Source organism: Neovison vison, chromosome 5 (assembly GCF_020171115.1).
Source record: "Neovison vison isolate M4711 chromosome 5, ASM_NN_V1, whole genome shotgun sequence".
Classification (NCBI taxonomy): domain Eukaryota; kingdom Metazoa; phylum Chordata; class Mammalia; order Carnivora; family Mustelidae; genus Neogale; species Neogale vison.
Window position 1 is genome coordinate 28,013,230 of NC_058095.1, and position 16,229 is coordinate 28,029,458.

The following is a 16,229-nucleotide window of genomic DNA, read 5'->3' on the forward strand; positions in this document are numbered from 1 at the left end:
CCACAGGACAGAAAAATGTTCTTTATCTTCACTAAGTTGATGGTTATCTGAACACTAAAAATGTGTGACTTTTATTGCAAGTATATTATACCTTGAAAAAGCTGACTTTATTTTTTGTTGTTGTTTAAGATTTTATTTGTCAGAGAGAGAGTGAGAGTACAAGCAGGGGGAGCAGCAGGCAGAGGAAGAAGCAGGCTCCCCGCTGAGCAAGGACCCCCCCCCCAATGCTGCACTCTATCCCAAGAACCTGGGATCATGCCATAAGCCAAACACAGAAGTATGCTTAACTGACTGAGCCACCCAGGCGTCCTGGTAAAGTTGACTTTAAAAAATGTTATTAACTAAAAATAACAAACAAAAAAATCCCCCAAAATTATTAACTTTGAAATAGGTAAACAAGGGGAACCTTTTGCAAGGGGAAATGAAAAAGATGAGTTCATTTTATATGTGTTGAAAATGACACATCTATGAATAACCAAGAAATGTAAGACCTCTTGGTTGGGTAAAATGAAGCTGGGAGTGAATAGAGGACAGAGAAATAAAATTAATTTTTTTTAAAGATTTTATTTATTTATTTGACAGAGAGAAATCACAAGTAGATGGAGAGGCAGGCAGAGAGAGAGAGAGGGAAGCAGGCTCCCTGCTGAGCAGAGAGCCCGATGCGGGACTCGATCCCAGGACCCCGAGATCATGACCTGAGCCGAAGGCAGCGGCCCAACCCACTGAGCCACCCAGGCGCCCCAAGGACAGAGAAATAAATAAAGAAAAGTATCAAGTGCTAAAAGACGTCTAAAGTAAGGGGACAGTAAAATAAAATTTTTAAGGAAGGGGATGATAAATAGTCTTAAGCATTACAAGGAAGACACCTAGGACCACACATGAATATTTATTTTCCTTGTGAATTCTAGTATGTCTTTCATGAACACCTTTTATCTTCTAGCATTTAACACAGTATTTTGCAAACAGGGAAATAGGCTCTCTCTAAGCTCAAAGTCCTGCTCCCTGAAAATCAACCTAATGAATTAATGTATTTTAGGCACTTGAAATATTAAAAAAGAAAACAGGGTCAGAAAAGACCAAGATCACCAGTAGATTTATGCTCTTAGAAATTTTTTTGCATGTTTTCGCACACACTAAATTACTAAGAGAATACCAATAACATTTACATATCCTAAATTTTAATGTGTACCACACAATTAATTTACTAACTATAAATTTTTCTTTTTTTAAGATTTATTTTTAAGTAACTTCTATACCCAACGTCCGCCTCGAACTTACAAGCCCAAGATCCAGAGTCACATGCTCTACCAACTGAACCAGCTAGATAGACACCATTAACTATAAATTTTTCACGTCTTTCCTTAGTTTTTGATGAAGTGCTTATAAACATGTACTACTTTTCTGCAGACACACATTAGGAGGGTTTTCCCCTGATGCCTAATCCACCATTCAAATGAATACCAAGTACCTTTGAAAGGATACACAAGAAATTGGGGTACAGTGTGGGAAGGGGTTAGACATGGGAGGATAACTTACTTTTTATGGTATATCTTATTGAATATTATGAATTTTATATCAAGTACAGTTTTAACTTATTCTAAATAATTAAACTTTTTTCCCATTAAGGCCCTTCTGATTTTAAAGCAGAAGCTTATGACTTCCCAAAGACACCCGTAGTCCCAAGATGCATGGATAGCTTGTATGACAGAAATGCTTTTGACTGACTTCTTATAGGCCTTTCCCATCATAGAGAGCCTTGGCTCTGCCCATTAACTTCAAGTCAAAGTACTGTTAGACTCCCAAAGGTAAGATCTCTCCTTCCCTCAGCAGATACAGGAAGACAGTTTTACATATCAGATTTGTTTCCTTTAATCTTTCCTAAAGTTTTCTCACAAAATCCTGCCTCAAGTCTTCTACTTTGAGTTTTCTATTCCCAACAGCCAGACTTCCTCTTATTCTAATTACCAACATGCCCCAAGACTAGCAATTCCTACACCTGAAAGGAAATTCTCACTAGGGAAGAGCAACAGAAAAATAAATCACATACAGTAGTATTTCATATACAAAGAACTGATAAAAATTTCATACTCAAATCCTAATAATAACTCTATTATGATATAGGCAGATATAAGAAAATAGTAAAAAAAAAAAGAATGAATGAATACGAAATAGCAGCTTTTGTCTGTATAGCATGCAACTTTTTTTTTTTTAAAGATTTTATTTATTTATTTGACAGAGAGAGACACAGCAAGAGAGGGTATACAAGCAAACAGAGTGGGGGAGGGAGAAGCAGGCTTCCCGCTGAGCAGAGAGCCTGATGCAGGGCTTGATCCCAGGACCCATGATTGGAGCCTAAGGCAGACACTTAACAACTGAGCCACCCAGGCACCCTAACATAATTCACTTTTTAAAAGACTAAATAAGCTATAATTCAACATATATAACATATATAATTCAACAAATACTTACTATGGCTGAAACATTTCAGTTCTCTTCAGAACACACAATAAGACTGCACTTCCTTAACCCTTCTGTGAAATCTATTAAGACCATAAGACTTGCTTTGGCCAATGAATTTAATAAGCCAAAATGACAGGACCCTCTTCTAGACACTTTAAGAGCCAGTAAGTTATTAGCAACAGTCTCCTTTCTATTACCATGAAGATCACGGAATCATGTGTTGAGAGCGAACCTCCATCAATCTGAGACCCTGCATAGCAAGAACAAGCAGAATCCCCCACAACCCACCGTATACATATAGCGTGTCAAGCAAAAAAATGTCCTCTTAAAAGCCACTAACATTTTTGAACTGTTACCATACCACTACCTGGTCTCTCCTAACAAATACAACCAAAGCCAAAATTATTATATTTTGCTTATTTGCTTACAAACCAAGTCATCCTCAACATATCTTTTCCCCTACCTCTAGTTACCCCAACCCCATCAATTTCTCTGTTTTAATCTCTCTCAAATCCATCATATCAGCTCTCCCCCTTAGACTTGTGTAATAACCTTCTAACCAGTCTCTCTACATTACATCTCTACATACAACCTCTTACCATTTATTCTCTGTATCTCCAGAGTAATCTTTTTTTTTTTAAGATTTTTAAAATTTATTTATCTGATAGACAGAGATCACAAGGAGGCAGAGAGGCAGGCAGAGGTGGGGGGGAAGCAGGCTCCCCACTAGCAGAGAGCCCTGTGGGGCTCGATCCCAGGACTCTGAGATCATGACCTGAGCCAAAGGCAGAAGCTTAAACCACTGAGCCACCCAGGTGCCCCCAGAGTAATCTTTTTAAAACATAATCCTATTGGGGTGCCTGGGTGGCTCAGTGGGTTAAAGCCGCTGCCTTCGGCTCGGGTCATGAACCCAGGGTCCTGGGATCGAGCCCCGCATCGGGCTCTCTGCTCAGCAGGGAGCCTGCTTCTTCCTCTCTCTCTGCCTGCCTCTCTGCCTACTTGTGATCTCTGCCTGTCAAATAAATAAATAAAATCTTTAAAAAAAAAAAAAAAAACCAAACATAATCCTATCACACATTTGCTTTTATATTATTTTCATATCAGTTAGGAGCACAGCAAAAATGACCCTTCAGGAAATAACTGTTAAGGGAGCACCTGGGTGGCTCAGTCATTCAGTGTCTGCCTTCAGGTCATGATCCCAGGATCGTGCCCCACATTAGGCTCCCTTGCTTAGCAGGAGGCCTGCTTCTCCTTCCCCCACTTCCCCTACTTGGGTTCTCTCTCTCACTGTGTGCCTCTCTGTCAAATAAATAAATAAAATCTTAAAAAAAAAAAAAAAGGGGAAAGAAAGAAAGAAGAAAAAGTATAAGAAATGCTAGTAATGTTCTGTGGTGTTCTGCGGTGTTCTGCATGGTGGTTACATGACTGTATACATCTACAAAAATTCAACAAGCTTATACTTAATATGCTATACTAATTATGTCTCAATTAGTTAAAAAGAAGTAAATAAGATGACCCCAAAGTAACTTCACCTTCATTTTACCAAATATCCATCCCAAACCACATAAATAACCTATAGTCACAAACCATTAGTAATCACCCTCTTAGATATTGATCTTTCATGCTCTCAGGTATTTAATATCCTTTCCACTTTACTTTTCTTCAAGACCTACATAAAATCTCATTCCCTTGGGGATCATTTCACCTAAATATCACTTAACTCTACCTTCACTTGTGCTACAACAATTCTTATACATTCTACTTCCCATAACCTTAGCATTCATTACACCTGGGGTCTCAATCAGATGCAATTTTGTTCCCCAGGGGACATTTGGCAATGAATGTAGACAGTTTTGATTGTCACAGGGCAGGGAGAGAGTGCTACTGGCATCTAATTGGTAAGGCCAGAAATGCTCCAAAATATCCTATACACAGCACAGATCCCCATAACAATTAATTATCCTCCCTAAAATGTCAATACTGCCATGGTTGAGAAATCTTGCACTGCATTATCATATGTACTTATTTCCAAGTCTGTATCCCTACTAAACTGAACAACGAAAGATCAAACCTTACTTGTTTTTTTGAATCCTGGCACAGTACTTAGCAAACAGCACTCAAAATGTATGATAAATAGATGTCATTATGATCAGCAGAGTGCCTAGAATTTAGGACTCAAATATATATAATAAATGCTTGTGTTATTACTGAATCTCCTTTTGATTAAGATAAAGCTAAAACTACACAGTTTACTGGCTAAACTGGTAGTCTTTATTTTTTCTTCCAAAGATATTTACTTACTTATTTATTTATAGTAGGATCCACGCCCAAGGTGGGGCTCGAACTCATGACCCTGAGAATGAGAGTTGCATGCTCTACAGACTGAGTCAGCCAGGCACCCTATTCTGGTAGTTTAAATTCAAATTTCATAAATTAGTATTTTGATTTGGTGTTTTCATAGATACATCAATAAAACTTAAGTTATAACCTGAGTATATCAAAAGTATTAAACTGAAATTGATTTCCATATTAATGACTATGCTTCAAGAGCATTAAAAAAAAGAACACTTTCAAAAAATGTTTTAATTTCATATCACAGTGCCACCCGAATAAGGTAGAGTAAAATAATGGATACTAAATTTTGGGATACCATTCCACTTAACTCTAATCCAATATAATTTAGTAGAATAATAGTATACCTTAACAAATTGTCAAAAGTATTTTTTTTTGTTACTTAATGAACATTTCATATCTCAAAAATAGAATCATTTTATTCTTAATGACTGGCTGTACCACCTCAAAGACCACCACAAAACATATTTCAGGTGTATCTTTCACCATTCATACCCTAATATATTCCACACCATCACCTGGAGGGCTAAATGAAAATCTGTACTTCCAAGATGTTTAAATTAACTAGATGTCTGTTAAATTTAGCTGTTTAGAGTAAAATATCGAGGGTAATTATCCAACAGAATTATCCAAAATTTTTAAAGAATTACACATTATTAAAATATCTACATTTCAGGGAGCCTAAGTGGCTCAGTGGGTTAAAGCCTCTGTCTTTAGCTCAGGTCATGATCCCAGGGTCCTAGGATTGAGCCCCACATCAGGCTCTCTGCTCAGCAGTGAGCCTACTCCCCCCCAACCCCCGCCTGCCTCTCTGCCTACTTGTGATCTCTGTCAAAAAAAAAAAAAAAAACAAACAAACCTAGGGGCGCCTGGGTGGCTCAGTGGGTTAAGCTGCTGCCTTCGGCTCGGGTCATGATCTCGGGGTCCTGGGATCAAGTCTCACATCGGGCTCTCTGCTCAGCAGAGAGCCTGCTTCCCTCTCTCTCTCTGCCTGCCTCTCTGCCTACTTGTGATCTCTGTCTGTCAAATAAATAAATAAAATCTTTAAAAAAAAACAAAACAAACCAAAATCTTAAAAAAAATAAAATAAAATATCTACATTTCAAATCTGATAAAGAAAAGTTTTTTGATTCCTATCTAAAGTTCTCAAAACATACAACTTTCAAAGTAGGTCCATTCCTATTGATTTAAAAAAATGTTTTTTCAAAAATCACATTTGGTCCTCCTTACAGGCACAAAATCAAATTCAATTCCAATACTAAAACTACTAAATGCAAAATCAAAGTAAAATATAAACCAAGAAACCCCCACCATCCTTATTTACTTACTTATTAAATAGTGAACATCATCTACTTTATATGTATTCAGCCAGAGAAAGAAAAAATTCATCTGGTAACAATCCATTGTTTAGGATTTTGGAATAACATCTTTCACTATAGTAATAAACTTTTATAAAAGTTATTCTTCTAGAGGCACCTGGCTGGCTCAGTGGGTTAAAGCCTCTGCCTTCGGCTCAGGTCCTGATCCCAGGGTCCTGGGACTGAGCCCTGCATCTGGCTCTCTGCTCAGCAGGGAGTCTGCTTCTCCTTCTCTCTCTCTTTCTCTGCCTGCCTCTCTGCCTACTTGTGATCTCTGTCAAATAAATAAACAAAATCCTAAAAAAAAAATTATTCTTCTAACTTATGGAATTATCTAATACATTATTACAAAAACAAAATTCATATGTCAGTATTTTTATTTTCTTCCAAGCCATGCTATTCTTGAACACAGTGGTTCTCTCCAATCAGTTTACTATACATTTGTATGTTTATGTATAATTAGTTCAAGCAAAATGTCATGTAAACAAAAACATATCCAGATTCTATACTTTTTTTTTTTTAAGATTTTATTTATTCAGGGGCACCTGGGTGGCTCAGTGGGTTAAGCCTCTGCCTTCGGCTCAGGTCATGATCTCAGGGTCCTGGGATCGAGCCCCGCATCGGGCTCTCTGCTCAGCAGGGAGCCTGCTTCTCCCTCTCCCTCTGCCTGTCTCTCTGCCTACTTGTGATCTCTCTCTCTCTCTCTCTCTCTCTGTCAAATAAATAAATAAATCTTAAAAAAAAAAAAGATTTTATTTATTCATTTGACAGAGAAAGATCACAAGCAGGGAGAGAGAGAGGAGGAAGCAGGCTCCCTGCCAAGCAGAGAGCCCAACGCTGGACTCAATCCCTGGACCCTGAGGATCATGACCCGAGCCGAAGTCTTAACCCACTGAGCCACCCAGGCGCCCCGTATACTTTCCATTGTTAATAACCAAGTTTATTACAGGACATTTCTTTCCTAAACAGAAAATTCTCAAATCTTTTCCTTCCTAAAATCCCTTTACTCTAAAGTTTTAAAGCATTATTTTACAGAATTGAACATTCACACACAATACACAAAAATATTTGTTAGTACCTAAACTGAAAAGAAAAGGAAGGATCTTTTCATTACTCTATTTTCAAATTATTTCTGCTTTTCTAGATAATGGAAAAATTAGTACCAACAACTACATGTCAAAGTAAAGAATCTGAGCAACACCAGGGTGGCTCAGTAAGCATTCATTCAACTCTTGATTTCAGCTCAGGTCATCTCAGGGTTGTGAGACTGAGCCCTGCATCTGGCCACAGCCAGCTTAAGATTTTCTCTCTCCCGCTCCCTATGACCTTCCCCTGCCCAAAAGGTAAAGAACCTGAAAATGAGCATGTTATATTGATCCTCTGGGACTCAGAACCCCCCTGAATTCCAAAGAAAACAAAACAAATACCATACTCCTATAATGTGATTGTCCATACATCACAGTCATCATCTACCATATACACAGCATGAGATTATTCAAACACTGCGTATCAAATACTATCACACGCACTATACAGAGTTCCTATGTAACAATAAAGAGTAAAGTTTCAGGTTATCAAGTACAGTTATCAAGTACAGTTACAGGTAAATAAATAATTTTACAAGAACATGGATGCTTTCAGCAAAGAGAAAGCTCTCTCAATTTTGAGTGACGCTAAATTTCTTAAGTGAAAAACCTTGACCTAACTGTTTAGTAAATGCTATTTATCAACTTTTTCTGATCTCAATCTCGGTGGAAATAAATTTGAAGACATCAATCAAAAATACAAACTAAAGGGGCTCCTGAGTGGCTCAGTCATTAAAGCATCTGCCTTCATCTCAAGTCATGGTCCCAGGGTCCTGGGATTGAGCCCCACGTAGCTTCCCTGCTCCTCGGGAAGCCTGCTTCTGCCTCTCCCACCCCCCCACCAAATTGTATTCCCTCTCTTGCTGTTTCTCTCTCTCTGTCAAATAAATAAATAAAATCTTAAAAAATATATATGAACTAGAAACTCTTAACTACTACAACTGGACTCAAAACATCAACCAAAATACAAGAATATGTTAGATGTCATGTACTGAAGCACACAAATTTTAAAAATATACTTAATGGAGTTATTTAATATATTTAAAGTCACCTTATAAATCCTATTAAAATATGTTGCAATATTTTTTAAATCCACATATAGCCCAAATAAAAGACATTTTCTCAAATAAAGTTTTCCTTTTTAAAAAAATAATTTTGGGGGGCACCTGGGTGGCTCAGTGAGTTAAAGCCTCTGCCTTCAGCTCAGGTCATCATTCCAGGGTCCTGGGATCAAGCCCCACATCGGGCTCTGTGTTCCGTGGAGAGCCTGCCTCCTCCTCTCTCTGCCTGCCTCTCTGCCTACTTGTGATTTCTGTCTGTCAAATAAATAAAATCTTTAAAAAAAAAAATTTTTTTTTTTTTTAAAGATTTTAGAAAGAGCAAGCAAATGAGTGAGCATGAGCTGGGGGAGGCACAAAGGGAGAGAAGAAGATTCCCCACTGAGCATGGAGCCCAAAATCGGGGTCCAACCCAGGACGCTGAGATCATGACCTCAGCTGAAATCAAAAGCCCAACTCTTAACCAACTGAGCCACCCAGGTGCCTGAAAAATAAATTCTGAGACTCCTAAGAAACTGTACTCATAGACAGAGGATACACGACTCCAGGTATATGATAACACAGGTTCCCAAATATAAAAACCAATATAAAAAACCCAAGTTACCATCACAGCCAAAATTGCTGGCACCCTAACCAGGATCTTTTTTTTTTTTTTTTTTTTTTTTTGTCAGAGAGCAAGAGATCAAGCACAGGCACAGGCTGCAGTGGCTCCCCGCTGAGCAAGGAGCCCTATACAGGACTTGAGCCCAGGACCCTGGATCATGACCTGCGCAGACGACAGATGTTTAACTGACTGAGCCACCCAGGCATCCCTCTAACCAGGATCTTTAAGACAGAGTCCTCAGTTCTCTAACAAGGGCTGAAGCCTAAAAAAGGTAAATATGTATAACATAACTACCAAACAGACTAGAGAATAGAATCGGAGGGACTAAAAGTAGACTTACTGGAAGAAAAAAAAAAAAAAAAAACAAGACTATCATACTTCAGAGACATTTGAAGAAAAAAGGATGCTGCAGTGCCCAGCTGGCTCAGCAGTAAAGCATGACTTGGGACTGTGAGTCCGGGCCCCACAATGAATGTAGAGATTACTATAATAAATAAATAAATAAACAAAAAGTAAAAAGGATGAGTTGAAAAAGAAATTTCAAGAAAATTTAACTGTGTATCCAGAACACACAAAAATACAACAACAACAAGTCTCTCTTTAGAATGCTAACTCTTACATACCACATTGTTATTTCGTACTACTTTTCATTTTTTAAAAGATTTTATTTATTTATTTATTTATTTGATGGAGAAAGACACAGTGAGAGAGGGAACTTACAAACAGGCTTCTGGAGGAGCAGGGAGCCAGATGAAGGGCTTGATCCCAGGATCCGAGGACCACGACCCGAGCAGAAGGCAGATGCCCAACGACTAAGCCACCCAGGCACCCCACTATTTTTCATTTAAAAAAATTGTTTTTGTGACCCACTAAACTGAATTCACAAGCCATTAATAAGTCACAACCTGAAGTTTGAAAAGCACTGGGTCAGAGGAACTGACAACCATTGGAGTTCTTACTTTCCTAAGTACCTACTTCAAGAAAATATTCAAGAGGTAGAAAAAATGAAAAGACAGAATTCCTCCAGGGCAGGGATTATGTCTTACTGGCATATGATCATCCCTTAAATTTTGTTAACTAACGCATTGTGGAATACAAAGCACTTCATGGTAAAGACACACAAAGGATACCTATAAAAATAAGTCTAGGAGAGCAGGAGTACTTTGGATGCCTTCAAAGCAAGGAAGGTGAAAAAAGTTCCAGGAAGAAGAAGAGTGACATCAACTGACTCTTAAATATAAAAATCAAGAACCAAAGGTAAAGAAAATTTCATTCTTTAGGGCAGGCTTTATCCACAAGGAAAAAAGAAAATCTATTGCAGAATATATAGTAGAGTCCACAATAGGTACAAAGTTTGTAAGCTACTCTTGATCAGAAATTCTAATTATTTCTTTCAAAAATATATTTTGAGCTCCAAATGTATTAATCCAAATCAAAATTATGGAATGTACTTCAGTCTTAAATATTAGACTCCATTTGTAAACAGTTACTAAGTAGCTAGTACTAATGTGATAGGCAACAACTTACTGACAGCTTACTATGTATCAGGCAATATGTTAAGTACTTAAGAGTCATCCCATTTACACCTAAAAATCTTATAAAGTACTGTCTTCATTTTAGAGGTGAGGAAAGTCTTTAAAAAGTTACATAAAGAAGTTACACAACTAATAAATGGTGAAATTAAGATAATATTAAGTGCCAGTTCTATTATTATTAGTGGCTGCAAATCAGAATATTTTGTTCCATTCCATTATTTGTCAGTGCTTCTCTCAGAAACTAAATTGTGGGGGCGCCTGAGTGGCTCAGTGGGTTAAAGCCTCTGCTTTCAGCTCAGGTCATGATCCCAGGGTGCTGGGATCGAGCCCCATGTCAGGCTCCCTGCTCAGCAGGGAGGCTGCTTCCTCCTCTCTCTCTGCCTGCTTGTGATCTCTGCCTGTCAAAAAATAAATAAAATCTTAAAAAGGGGGGGGCATCTGGGTGGCTCTGTGGGTTAAAGCCTCTGCCTTCAGCTCAGGTCATGATCCCAGGGTCTTGCGGGGGGGGGGGTCCTCTCTGCTCAGCAGGAAGCCTGCTTCCCTTCCTCTCTCTGCCTACTTGTGATCTCTGTCAAATAAATAAATAAAATCTTTTAAAAAAAAAAAGAAAAAAGAAACTAAATTGTGCATATCTTTTTTTTTTTTTTAAGATTCTGTTTATTTATTTATTTGACAGACAGAGATCACAAGTAGGCAGAGAGGCAGGCAGAGAGAGAGGAGGAAGCAGACGCTCTGCCGAGCAGAGAGCCCGATGTGGGGCTCGATCCCAGGACTCTGGGATCACGACCTGAGCCGAAGGCAGAGGCTTTAACCCACTGAGCCACCCAGGCGCCCCTGTGCGTATCTTTTTAAATGGAATTAATTCATCTACTTCTAAATCTGCATAACACTATGATACTGAATAAGTTTATTGAAAGGAAAAATCAGCCCCTTCTCAACTTTAAAGATAAGTTAGAGGCCAATTAAGGTAGTTATATTTGGGGCACCTGGGTGGCTCTGTTGGTTAAAAATGTCTGCCTTGGCTCAGGTTATGGTCTCAGGGCCCTGGGAGGGGAGCCTGAGAGCATACTCGGAGCCCCGAGTAAGGGTTTCCTGCTTAGTGGGGAACCTGCTTCCCCTCTCTCCCTCCGCCATTCCATCTGCTTGTGTCCACTCTGTCAAATAAATAAATCAAGTCTTAAAAAAAAAAAAAAGTAGTTATGTTTAGAGGCACCTGGCTGGCTTAGTCGGTAGAGTATGCAACTCTTTTTTTTTTTTTTTTTAAAAGATTTTTTCTTTATTTATCTGACAGAGATCACAAGTAGGCAGAGAGGCAGGCAGAGAGAGAGGAGGAAGCAGGCTCCCTGCAGAGCAGAGAGCCCGATGCGGGGCTCGATCCCAGGACCCTGGGATCATGACCTGAGCCGAAGGCAGCGGCTTAACCCACTAAGCCACCCAGGCGCCCCGAGTATGCAACTCTTGATCTTGGGGTCATGAGTTCAAATCCCTCCTTCAGCCTATAGCTTACATAAAAAATAAAACTAAAAAAAAAAAAAAAAGGGTAGCTGTGTTTAAGTATCACTGAGTAAATATTAAAATACTTTAATCTAAAAATGGAATGTAATGGAATGAAATAATACAGGTTTATATCTTTTTCACTTACATCTTAGAATTTGAAATCTTAAAGAATATAAAAAAATAATCTAGCCATGAACAAATGTAGAAACCTAAAGGCAGACAAACATAACGCTGGCACTCCCTTTAACAGAACGATTTCAATTTTATTCAAGATTCGACTACAGAAATAAAACTTTTCAGAAAAGACTCATTCATATATGATCCTGACCTGAACAACAGCTAATACATGCCAAAAAACTCCTTTAATAGGCTATATTAGTATGAATGCAATTATTATAACAGACACTATTGATAACCAAAAGGGATACAAATAAAAAATTAACTGATTTTAATACACAAATCAGTCAAACAAAAAACAGAATTTATCTCCAAGTAATGTGAATAACAGACTAATCTAAAATCTACTTTCAATGCCAACAGCTGGCCCCTAGATAATTTCTGGATTTACTAAGTATTTATAGCCACTAAGTACCAGCAAAATAAAGTATACTCTTTATGTTTAGATAACAGCAACCAGTCTTGGGTGCCTCAGTTGGCTGTCAGACTCTTGATCTCAGGCTCAGCTCTTTATCTCAGGGTCATTAGTTCAAGCTCCATTTTGGGCTCTGTGTGGAGCCCACTTTTAAAGTAATTGATTAATTAATTAAAATTTTTAAAGAGCACCTAGTCTTTCTGGTCAGCTTCTTTTCTATTAATGGAATTGCATCATAACATGGGACCAAATATGCATGTGCCTTGATATACAGAAAGCCCACTTAATATTAAAACATAATCAATTAATTGCCATATCCACAGTTCTTCCCAAATCTGTATTATAGAAAATACATTAATTATCTTCCATTCAGTTCACTCATATTTTTGGTCCTGTACACGGTTACATTTCTTTAAAACCTCTCATAGTTTAAATATGTTTGAGAAACTATCCTTCAGTTTTGCAAGGAAGTTTAGTTACTGTCAAGATAATCTTAGGCTATTAAACCCAGTTGATTCTTAGGAATTCTTCCATTTATAAAACATGAGAATTATAACCAAATTAACACATCAGATATCAGAATGCCAAAAGTTAAGTCATTAAAAGGGAATCCAGAGAAAGAGTCAGTTGTGAAAGAACAGGAAATGATGTACACTGCCATTTTGTAGTGAACTATTTAGAAACATAAGTACCAAACTAAACTGGAATCAATCAAACCCAGACTTAACAGCTCTCGGTATCCTAAGAGTGGCATCAAGGTCAGCTGAAATAACCCTCAGGCAGTTCTTCCCTAATAATGAATTTATCTAACTGATAAAGAACATATTTTACCACTTTTAGCATTCCTACAAGCTATGGAAAACGGGTTTCTTCTTAGTTGTCCTTAAGAGTATCTCTTAGTTTTAGGGGCACCTGGGTGGCTCAGTGGGTTAAAGCCTCTGCCTTCAGCTCAGGTCATGATCGCAGGGTCCTGGGATCGAGCCCCACATCAGGCTCTCTGCTCAGCGGAGAGCCTGCTTCCTCCTCTCTCTCTCTCTCTCTCTGCCTGCCTCTCTGCCTACATGTGATCTCTGCCTGTCAAATAAATAAATAAAATCTTTAAAAAAAAAAAAAAAGAGTATCTCTTAGTTCTAGCATGCATTTTGAAATACGGCAAGTAGTTTACTTATATTCTCTTTACATCCTTAAGCTCTGTAGCCTTTATTGACAAATCTCTGCATGCATCTTTCCAAGACAAAAACAGTCACTCTCTGCTGAGCAGTATACTTGGGTTTATACATACTAGTATATATGAATGATCAACAACAAACCATAACATAAAGAATTAGACTTTATGGCAGAATTTCCCATGTAAAGGGAAACTCTACACACCACAGCATGCAGCTTTGTGCCACAAAATAAAGATTCAAATGAGAAGTGCTGTTTAAGTCAAAATGAATTCAGGTAAAAATAAAAAGGGAATAAAGAAAGCAAGAAGAATTCTACTTTCTGAGGAAAAATAAACTGACTTAACATATCATTAGTGAAATATCAAAATCATGAAATGAGAGGACAGAAATTAAATTAATGCCTAACACTACTAATACTAACATCTTTAAATCCCGGTCTTGAAACAGGTTTCAAAATGCAACAAACACACGAAAAAAGCTCTGATGAACATTAAGTATACATGACATTCGGAAATATTTTAAAATAAGTCACCCACTAAGCAAAGCTTAAACACCAAATACAACTTGTGAGTAAAATATCAAAACAGTCCGTATCTGTACATATATTAGTCTTTGTTGCTTTGCAAAAAAACAAAAAAATTAATCTTCAAACATTCAGATATGAAACATTTTGAACTCACTTCATCAGTAAATCTAAATACTTAAAGAAAGAAGTTTGACTTCTTTTGACTTCAAGATCACTCTGATCACCAAAAGCACTTGGCAACACACTTCTAGAATGTTAAAATTTTTATTTTTATTTACTTCTACTCTACTAAGGACAAAACCAACAAGTACTACTGTAAAACAAATAAGATGATTTGTTTTAAACAATTTGACACGAAGCAAAAGAAGTGAAAAAGTGATTTATTGACTACATAACACAGATCCTATCACAGCATAATTAGGCAAATTAGTGTCTGTTCTCTCATTTCCTTAGGAAAAAAAAAGCATTCCTACAGGAAGGTTTGTATCCTAATCATTTTAGAAAATCCCAATTCTAATGTTATACAAAATGGTATGAACCCTAAAAATTCATAGCTCAGGGAGAAATGTCCATTAGACGGCCTGTCTGTATGCATTAATCTGTCATAATTCTTCAAGAACTACTAAAGTCACAGAAAGAAAAAGGAAAGGGACAAGAAAGAGTACAAAATTATTTTATTTGAATCCTAGTGAAAACCCAACATCCTCACCAAAAAAAATGTCAATCTAGTGTTTAAAAGAGAGCGAGAGAGACATCAAAACTGTTCAAACATGGCAGGGTCCCTCTCGAGAGGCCGTATCTCCCAACAATAACAACAGGAATAGATACACTTCCCAGGGACAGATCTCAGGGGACGCCTATAAAACCGTACTGTTATCGATTTAAAACCAAAGGGAAAAGGGTAACCTTTCCAAGGGAAGCGCCATTACTTCCCTCTCCAGCTCCCCCTCCCTTCAGTGTATACACGGGCCTGTGTATGAAGAAACTGCCTTGGACTTCTGCAGCATTGCAGCAGACTAAAGGATGGGGACGGGGGGAAGGGTAGGGGGAGAGAAACGCTTCCATCACCCCTATACGAGTATAGATTTCCTGAGCCGGGGTGGAAGCCACTCGGCAGGCTACCCTTCCCAAGAATACAGACACTACAAAGGAGAGGGAGGAGCAGAAGGATCAGAAGGGAAAGGGACCTCGCGCCTTTAAATCGGGGTGCACAGCAACCCAGTCTCCCCAAGAGAGCCACACCTTCCTCGAAACATCCCCTTCCACCACCCCTTCCGGTGACCCTCAGGAAAGAGGAATGTAATTGCTCTTGCCCCTCAAAACGGGAGGGCACCCAGCTCACCAGCTTCTTCACCCCACCCACAGAATCACAGACCCTCCTTGTCTCCCTCCCTACCCCACCCCCACCTCCCTTCCCGGAGAGGCCAGAGTGGGCCGAATTTCCCCGCCCCCTCCATGTCTCCCATTCCCAAAGCAGAGGTGCCCTTACCCTTTCGCCGACAGGTCTGGGGCGGAGTAGGCAGGCGCAGCCCCCTGCGGCGCTCGGGTAGCCGCTACGCTGGAGGGCGAGGAGTGAGGAGGAGGAGGAGGGGGCCTGGCGACCGACCGCCGCCCCCCCCCCGCCCCCGAGCCCCAGCAAGCCGCCCAGCCCAAGCTCTGCGACAAGGGGCGGGGGGGGAGGGGGCGAGGGGACGACCGGGGTCGAGGAGGCGCCCTCAGAGCTTGGGCTCAGCTAAGATGGCGCGGGGAAGTGCTGGGAGCCGCTGCCGCCGCCTCGGGGGAACCGGCCCGGGCCTCGGCCGCCTTCCGTCCTCACACAGCCGAGGCCCTCTCGTCCCCCGCCACGGCCCCTCGGCGGGCGGGCCCACGCACCGTTCTCCGCCACCACCACCACCCCTGGGAAGGGGGCGCTCACAAAGGGAAGAGAGGCCGCGGGCCGGCCGGCCGGCTGCGGGGCGGGGTCCCCAGGGGCCGGGAGGCCTCAGAGGTTCGC

The 16,229-nt window shown here is 39.7% G+C and overlaps 1 protein-coding gene across 1 annotated transcript in view; it reads right to left on the bottom strand.

Annotated features, from left to right (window-relative positions):
• Positions 1 to 15,848, bottom strand: part of TAOK1 (TAO kinase 1) — a 166,706-nt gene extending 150,858 nt beyond the window's left edge. The window contains exon 1 of the mRNA XM_044248254.1: positions 15,726 to 15,848. The gene's annotated coding sequence lies outside the window, so the exon portion shown is untranslated. The remainder of the gene's footprint in view (positions 1 to 15,725) is intronic.
• Between the last annotated feature and the right edge of the window lie 381 nt (positions 15,849 to 16,229).